Source organism: Talpa occidentalis, unplaced genomic scaffold (genome assembly GCF_014898055.3).
Source record: "Talpa occidentalis isolate TD23 unplaced genomic scaffold, MPIMG_talOcc4v2.1 talOcc4.7, whole genome shotgun sequence".
Taxonomy (NCBI): domain Eukaryota; kingdom Metazoa; phylum Chordata; class Mammalia; order Eulipotyphla; family Talpidae; genus Talpa; species Talpa occidentalis.
The window spans coordinates 59,397,163-59,406,447 of record NW_023605083.1 but is presented as its reverse complement, the minus strand read 5'-3'; the positions used below and the strand labels follow the sequence as shown (position 1 = coordinate 59,406,447).

Below are 9,285 nucleotides of genomic sequence, written 5' to 3'. Positions count from 1 at the left end.
TTACAAGGTCTTTCACAATCTGGACCCAATTTATCTTTCCAATCTCATCACTTGCCACTCCCCTCAACCACACACTCTACACAATCACCAAACTGAACTATCTTGTTCCCTTAACACATGGCATGCTTTCTTAATTCTGCTAGTCTGCATAAACTTTTCCTTTGCTTTATAATTTCCTCACTACTTTTCCCCAGAAAACTCCTAATCATCTTTAAGTACAGCACAGTGATTGATAACAGGCACAAGTATTGACTGTGTACTCTGTTCAGGAACTATAGTAAGTATATTGCATTTATCATCTCAATTAACTTTTTAACAATTCTAATATGTGGGTACCATTCATATTTTAGATGGGAGGTAATTGAGATGTAGAGTGCTTGGGTTATTGCCAAATTAATATGGGGTATCCAGACCGATAGACCCCATATTCTAATATTCTAATCTCTGCAGCGTAATGCTTGAAAAACGAGTGAATGAAGGAAGGGAGGAATAAACAAATAGTACTGGGAAGAATGCAACCTTTGCTTTTGGAGAAATCATAACATGAATTATAGGGTGGAGATACCGGCTTTCTTTTTTTTTTCCTCACAAAGAATTGTAAATTCATTTTTAATGCCTCTTCTCTGAAGCTTCTGTGACTGTCACCTAACTCATCCCAGGCAAGGTTACTAAGGTCTTTAAATGTGTTCCCATAACTTCATGCCTACAATTCTGTTATTGGTTCAGTTATCAATATTGGCTCAAATGTCTGTCTCTCCTCACCAGGCAATAAGCTTCTAGAGAATCAAGAATATGTTTTACTCCTCTATATAACTGCTGCAGCATCCAATATGATATTTGGTATAGATTAAGTCCATGGTATATGTTTCTGGAATGAGTAGCTAAAAAGCTTAACATCCTTGCTTTAGTCCAAAAATAGACATGTTCTGTTTATATTTTCACTCAATGAACTTTGATCTCAGAGTGAATATAAGTTGGAAGCTAGGATTCTGGTGTTTCTTTGTCTCTCCAAGTTGCCACATACCTCTTCTAGAGGGAGTATCTTGCCATGCTGATTCTGTGTCAAGAGTTTCAGACACAGTTTAGGTTTTTTTAATACAACACAGTCTCTAAACGCATGTTAATGATTTTCTCTGGTGTTTAATTGTAATATTTGTGATCCATTCTAACATGGAGAAGAAACTGGGTTTGTTAAGCATCTAGAAATGTTGAAGAATTATATTGCAGAAAACTTTAGGATTTAAAGGATTTTGAAGAGTAATCTTTACTAAATTCAATTATTTTTTAAAACTAAACCAAACTAGTTGCAACTCTATTCCTATTAAGTGCTAAGGTTGGGTAGAAAGAGTATTCATGTAATAGCTTAATAAGGTGATATTGACTTCTAGATTTCCCCCTTTGATTTATAAATTGTCAACAGGATATATGGCAGCTAGAGGTTTTTTCATGAATTTATCTTCTTATGGTGGTGTGACTGGCATGTTCTTTTTTCTTTTTTTTAAAGATTTATTTATTTATGCATACAAAAACTGGGGTACAGGCCAGAGGTGTGGGGGTGAGAAGATTCTCCAGAGACAGAGTGGGGAACAGAACAGGCGGAATGACTGAAATACACTGCTGAGGGGAGCAGCAGGTGAGACAGGAAAGGTCTGCTGCTCTATGTGGTTTGCTCCCTGGCCGACTGGGGATCGAACTTGTGTTGCAATGTCTGCGGACAGCTTCATAGGTTGCGTCTTAACCCCCTGCGCCACCAGGGAGGCCCCTAGCATGTTCTTCTGTTGCATAGACTGATGCTAGCTGCCTAGGCCAAGCTAATACTATCGAGCCAAATACTAGTGATCAGGACCTCCCTGGTGGCACAAGGGGTTATGCACAGCATTATGAACCTATCTGCAGCCTCTGCAGCACAAGTTCGATCCCCGGCCAGCCAGGGAGCAACCCACATGGCGCAGTAGACCTCTCCTGCCTCACCCGCTGCTCCCCTCAGCAGTGTATTTCAGTCAATTTGCCTGTTATGTTCCCTAACCTGTCTCTGGTAAATCCTCTCACCACCCATACCTCTGGCCTGTACCCCAGTTCTTGTATACATAAATAAATAAATCTTTTTAAAAAAATAAGAAATACTAGTGATCAGGCAGGACTTGCAATGCTTTTAGAGTTGATAGGCTAGCCAAGGCCATACTGGGAAGATGAGCAGTCATGCTGGTGATGGTCAGGAGCAGTGATCAGGGCTTAAGTTCATATCAGGGGAGCAAAAGACAGATTATAGATTTCACAAATGAAGTCCTAATCATGAGGGTGGGAATGAAATGAGAGAGGTGTGCATTGGTAGGAGCATATCAGCATAGAACATATATGAGCTTTGCTGATGGCTGTCATTTCCATGGAAAATAGTTGTATAACAAATACAGGTGAGTCACCTTGAGACCTGCCCTGACCAATTAACATATAACTCAGTCCAATAAGAATAATTCATTGCTCCCCCAACCCCTAATGACTACAAATATAACTCCAGAGCACTGGAAAACAATGTGGATTTTTACTATTTTTTTCATAAAGGGCTATATCCGGGGTTTACACATTATATTAGTCAGCCAAACATATTAAAACTTTTCTCCATCCATCCATCCATCCATCCATCCATCCATCCATGCAACGACACACACACAAAAAACCTCCCTATTACTATTTGCAATTAAATCTCTGATTCTCATCCTACCTCTGATCTCTCTCTCCCTTGCTTCTGTGTTCTTTTTCCCAGTTAAGTTAATGCTCCTCTTTCCCTGTTCTCGGACTTTTCTTCCTACTACTCAGTCCAGAGGAGGAGTCTAGTAAGTAAAGTTCTCTATCTCTTTGTAGATATCTGCACCAGCTTTTGAAGATTCGATGAAGCCCTAATGCCAACTCTTACAAGGTATGTTTCTTCCAAATTATCCTGACATTGGTAAAATTTATGGGGAAAAGAATTTCCAAAGGGAAGTCACATAACCTCAAATGGCCTTTCACAAGTGATGGTTGCTTCATGAAAGATCAGCTGTTGACCAATATGAGCAAGATGAGGTTTTGCAAAGTTCTATCACCAGATTGTCTGAAGATATTATATGGTGCTGCTGAAGGGTTTATGGTTGTAGCTACATTCTCCACAGTGCCCAATTATTAGGCAACAGTGGAGTGAAGGACTCAGCTAAAAGGGGAGGGCTGGCTTAAGGACATTCATCATTTGTTAAAGAGACTTCACTTTTTCATTGGCACTAAAAATTATTTTTAGCATAAGAATGAGCTAAGTGACTAAATCACAATGACACAGGTTCATAAAGTTTTTCAGAGAATATGTTGAAAAATTTTCTGTCAACTTGTCGATATTGGGATATTGAAATGGATATACAAATGGTAACTACAGATATTTAGAAAAATGATAATACCTATCAAGAGTATTAAACATGATCAGTTCCATAAAATTATAGAAAAAATTTATGCAAAAAGTTGCCCATTTTAATATTGGTAAAAGTCCAAAGGACTGCGTGTTAAGAAAATTTATAAAAATTATGATAGCAACAATCAACAATTAAGCAGCTATTTACCTAGTACTGGTTATATCCATGTTACAATGTTCAATGTAAGATATAAGAGGCATATTTAAGATATATATTATATATATAAAAGATGCAAATTAATGTATTCAATATAACTTTGTATATATACATAAATACTTTTAATTTATATTAAAGATATGTATATATACATATATGTATATATACTGTTGTCATTGGCTTGAAATGCTGGAAATATAGACTTTTCCCATCTTCTTTCTCCTTTTTAATATTTATAAATAATTCTGGAGTATTAAATATTATTCTATAAATACCACTCACTTCTTTTCTAATAATAATGATAATAGTAAAGGCTGGCAGAAACATTTACATATAATTCCAAATGGAATAGTGGCTTTGGGCCCTGAAGCCTATTGTGATAAACTAAAATTTCTTCTTTTTTTGGTTTCACGCTCCTTATAATGACACCTCACAATGCAATTTCTAGCATCGTCAGCTGTGAGATTGTTGTAATCTCAAGGAATGCATGCTGGTCTTAACAACCATGGCAACAGACTTTGTAAAATGTTAAATGGAATGTGTCTGATTAAGGATCTACCACAACTTAGTTCAGTTTGAATCTTACTCTTCTGGTTGATGATGGAGTTCTGTTGCCAATTCTTGGCAGATATACAGTCGTGTCAGTGGAGAATTGCCATGTATTCCCTGTATGGTCTTTAATGGTCACTTGTTTTCTTGAACCTAGATTTTCCTCCCTTAAAACAAGGATAGAAATACCTATATCAGAGAGCTGTTGGCTAGAGTGAATGAGGCAATTAATGCACAGAAAACCCCATGCAAACATAGGACAAGTAGTTCAGTATGTAAGGAAAGGTACATGGCTCAGTGTTGGGCAATACTGACTTTTTCTGCCTCAGCCATTTGCTGTCTCAGGCCTTCAGAAGATGACACAGCATTTCTCATCTTCACTCATTTCTTAGTCACTTTGCAGAGTGATTATGAGGGCTGGAAGTACTATTGTTTTTAAAATGCCTCATACGAAGTCTTCAGAATTAGTGATCACTCTTTTTAAGTATTTATCAAAAGTAAACTTGACCTATATTCCCTGACTATACTCCAGCCCCTGGCATTCACTTGATATGAATGATCAAGAACTCTTGATGACACTGCTAGCAATTTCTCTGGATTCCTGTGTAATGGATTCTGAAGAACATGTTCAACTAATGTTATCCTTTCTTTTGGAAAACTTGCACTTTACATTGCTATGTTTGGAGTAGAGTTTTTTTTTTTATTTTTTTATATTTTTTTTATAGAGGCATGTTTTATTTATTTATTTGTTTGTTTGTTTTGTTTATACAAGCACTGGGTACAGTCAGAAGCGCGGGAGGATGAGAGAATTCACCAGAGCCAGAGCGGGGAGCAGAACAGGCAGAAGGACGGAAGCACACTGCTGAGGGGAGCAGCGGGCGGCAAGAGAGGTCTGCGCGCCATGTGGGACCCTCCTCTGGTGGCTGGGCAGAAGGCGGGGATCGAACCGGCGCCACAGAGGCCGGGGGCAGCTTCGCAACCCAGCGCTCAACCGCTGCGCCACCGGGGAGGCCCTGGAGTAGAGTTTTAATGTGAGCTTCTGAGCTTGGTTGAATATTGCTGTAGTTATGGTTAACTATAGAGAATCTGATACAGGTGCTTTTCCTGATCTGGTAAGTTAGTTATTTAAAGATTTTTGTTTATGCCTTGGAAAAACTGCTTCTTTTGGAAACTCTGTCTTGGATTTCTGAGATACTTAATCATGCAACCTTGTTGATGATGTAGAGATTTTTCCTGGACCATTAAAAATGACCATACTGTTTCGATTTAATGAGATCTTACAGAAGTTGGTTTGCTGTGGTCTTTTCAAACAGGATAACCTTGAAAATACATACATTAATAAATTCCAAAATCTGCAGTCTCAAGGGATACCTTGGTGAGCACATAACTATGTCCTAAGCAGGATGTTGATTTTATTTATAAACTGTGAATCTCTAAATAATGACTAATGAATAAAAACGCTGCTTTAATAATTTAATCAGTCAATTTCATATTTTTGCTTTAGGTTAAACAGAATCTTTGAGAATTCTTACCATTAGGAAGTTCTCTGTCTGGTAGATTGAGGACTGAATGAAAGCAGCCTAGCACATGATTTCTGTGAAGACAGATGATTGACAAAGACTCCTCTGTATAGTCCAGGCCATTTAAATACAGAATGTACTCAGTTTCAGGTGATGTTGGAACTAATTTGATTATAGGGAGAATATGAAAATGGATTTGCAATGCATCTTGTTCAGTTTTCTCCATTTTAATAAGAACTCATCTTGTTATTAGAAATGGCAGGATTTGAAGCCATAGGAAGAAATTCTAACCATGATTCTAATATTGAAATACATTACATTTGAGAACTATATAACTACCTAATTGCACTCCTCTATAACCTGTGCATCAAGGAATCGCCAGCAGCAACAATAGAAAATCTGAGGCGTTTTCTTCTAGGACTTTTCTCCCTTATCTAGCACAGAACAGTCAATGAATTCTGGATGCCTTGCTGGCTTCAGAACAGGAATTTTTGTCCAAGTAGAAGCAAATGTTCTGTTTTGAAATTTGGGTAGAAAGTTACTGGTATGAAAGTGTATGTGAGGGAAGAATGACATCAACCTTCTTGGTGAGCAATGCAGGTGACAAAGAACACCACAGTTGTGAAGCTTATCTCAGAACACTATGAAATAATGACCAAATTCTTTCCATTTCATACATCAGGAAGAACTCTGACATCAGGAACACTGATGACAAAATAATTATAATAGCTAACAGTCTTTGGTAAATCAAGTTGCGACTGGCACATACTAAAGTTTTCAATAATATAAGCATCCTGCAATCATTATTGCTTTTGTTATTATTATTATACTGAAAAAATGTTCCTGATGGCAGAATATTCCTAATTAATGCATCTAATTATAAGATGAATGAGTGTATAGATCTACATAACTACACATGTATACATGAACACACATATGTATATACTCATTTAATTTTCACATTAGTCTTGCGAAATGGTATTACAAGTATCCCAGTTTTACAGATGAGGAAATGGAGTTACTGAGAGATTAAATAACTTGTGCCAAGAAGAATACATAGCTCATAAGTGATGAGGCCAAGAAGTAAACCCCAGAAAATGTCTCCAAAGTCTGGGTTTCTACCTCCATGTTTACTTGTTCATGAAAGAACACAAGAACAGCTAAGACTGCAGAGTATTTATTATTTCCCACATTAATATTTATTTGCCATTTGTTACTGTTTTGTTGTCATTAAGTGGAAACTTGAGTAAAAGGATAAAACATTTTAGAGAAGAAAAACAAAACTGGAATAAAATGTTACTCATTAATATTTTCCCTCAAAAGTTAGAAAAAAGACCATATATTAAATGCAGACCCCATCAATCCAACTCATGATAAACTATCATTTTGTGGGATTACCATTTGAGAACCACCAGAGTATGAAAATGTCTTGAGTTTGCGGTAAACACACTTGAATATGATATATTTATATTTTTTTATTGCTATCTGACTGTAGGCATTGGGGACTACAAAGAGGTTGGAAAATAGGATGAAACATCTGTAGCACACCAGGATGTCTTTTACCAGCTTGTTTTGATTCATACTATGTCACTTAATCTCTACCCAGTGCCTGGGTTAACCTCCCCACCTTGCATGTCCATCAAATCCTGCACATCCATTTAGTCCTTTCTTGAGTCCCAGCTTCTCTGTAAGAACTTGCTTGGCCATATCACCTTCTCACTAACTCCACAAATACTATAATGCAGATGACAACTTGGGAGGTTTTTGAGATGTGTTATGTATAATTTCCATAGATCTTTAGCTCGAAGGTAAAAAACTTTAGGTCAGGAGCCAGATCTTTGTATCTCTCACTTACTTTGTTGGCACAGGTGTGAAGATGTCTAATGGTAGCTGGTACTGAGAGAACTGAATGGGCACTGCCTTGAAGCCAGTCTCCATTCATATATGAAAGGAGTATACATAACATCAAGGGAGATAGAAAAGTACCATTTTTAAAGTCTGTATAATGGAAAATATGCTTTTAAAAATAACCATAAATGCCTGTTAAAGAGGGTAGTTTCTGTTAAATGGAAGGCTGAGCACCATGCTGAGTTTGACTGTGCAAGCTGGGAAGTAGGAACCCTGGAGACCTGGCTGGTTCTGCATGGTAGAGGGGGAGGAACTTGGAACTCTTGGGAGGAATCCAGGAGGAAGGTAGGAAAAGGAGTCAGGAGAAACAGAGCCTTATAGTTGGAGAGATGGCCTGAAAGAACTTTCAAAGACTAAAATTTCTATTGTGAGATTTTCAGTTGTTTTTATCTAAGATATGGAGTCAGACCCCTGCACCTAATACTCTGTGTGTATGTGTGTATGTGTGTGTGTGTGTGTGTGTGTGTGTGTGTGTGTGTGGCATTGTGTGTGTGGCTGTGTAAGGGGGGACGCGATGTAAGATTTTTAAACTGTTAATTGTTGGGCTTTTTTTCCCCCCAAAGAAATTGGCAAAGAACTCTGTCACCTCTGATTTCATATTTTTAAATTGTGGAATAGAAATCAGCATTCCCGGAGGAAGAAGAACTTGGGCTTATAAACCCTCTAGGTATATGCAAAGCATTTGGGAAAGAATTGGACTTTTCACAACTCACAGAGATGGGAGTCAAGTCAAATGCTTCCATCTTGAGGGTCAAACCTCAGGTGATATCTGGGTTACATGTGGAAAGGCCACATCTTACCCCAGAAAGAGTAGGAAAGGTCAAACTTAGTAGTGCTCTCATTTGTATTTTAACTCAGCAACTTAATGTGCAGAACCTCAGTTTCATCACTTATAAAATATACCTACCTACCCAGCAGGCATGAAAATGAAGATAAAATATGTAGCACATGGTACATGCTTCATATGTGAACAGTCGGGGATATTTTATAGTTGATTCAAATTTCAAATCTGTAAAATATATCTGTCAGCACAGACTAAACTATGCCTAGTAACAATCCCCAGTATTTAGTGGTTTATATTAGGGGTTGTGTTGACTTAGAAACAATGAGGTTTCTTTCTCAGTTGCTCTGAATGTGCACTACAAAGTGGCTGGATATCTCTTTTGTCTTGTCCCTTCTCTGAAGTAAGCTTTTAGATGCAGCTATTATTTCTGGCCATTATGAACGAAGGGAAGATAGTTTTGGAAATTCTAGAACAAACTCTTGAAGATAAGGTAACATTATCATGTGCCTGGGAGACAGAGAGCTGAAATTAAGTGGCAAACAATGCCAAGGTTAAGCAAATAATGTGCTTATTCTTAATTGCTTCTCCAATCTCTTCATGACAGATAGTGCATGGGATTATTGGACAGCAACTTTCTGAATGAGTGCTAGGAAGTTTCTGTAGATCACTGTATTCTTCTGTGATCAATTGCCCTCGGGTTTATGGATGAGACCTACTTTCCAACTATTACAATGATTTTGAAGCAATAGATATAATTGAGACAAAGGTTTTGAAAGTGCAAGGTTTCCTGATGCAAGTTCTCATGTGCTCAGTCTTACAGCATTTTCTGTCTTGATAGGAGGTAAAGATGCTTTATATTCCAAGTCAAATTTAAGTAACTATTGGTAAAATCAGACCATCAAAATGTTGAGAAAAAAAAACCTATTGATACTGT

At 37.5% G+C, this 9,285-nt stretch overlaps 1 long non-coding RNA gene across 2 annotated transcripts in view; it reads left to right on the top strand.

Moving 5' to 3' along the window:
- Positions 1 to 2,863: 2,863 nt before the first annotated feature.
- LOC119231132 (uncharacterized) overlaps positions 2,864 to 9,285 on the top strand; it is a 76,057-nt gene continuing 69,635 nt past the window's right edge. For both annotated transcript variants that reach the window (XR_005121872.2, XR_008549571.1), the window contains exon 1: positions 2,864 to 2,914. This is a non-coding gene — a long non-coding RNA (uncharacterized LOC119231132). The remainder of the gene's footprint in view (positions 2,915 to 9,285) is intronic.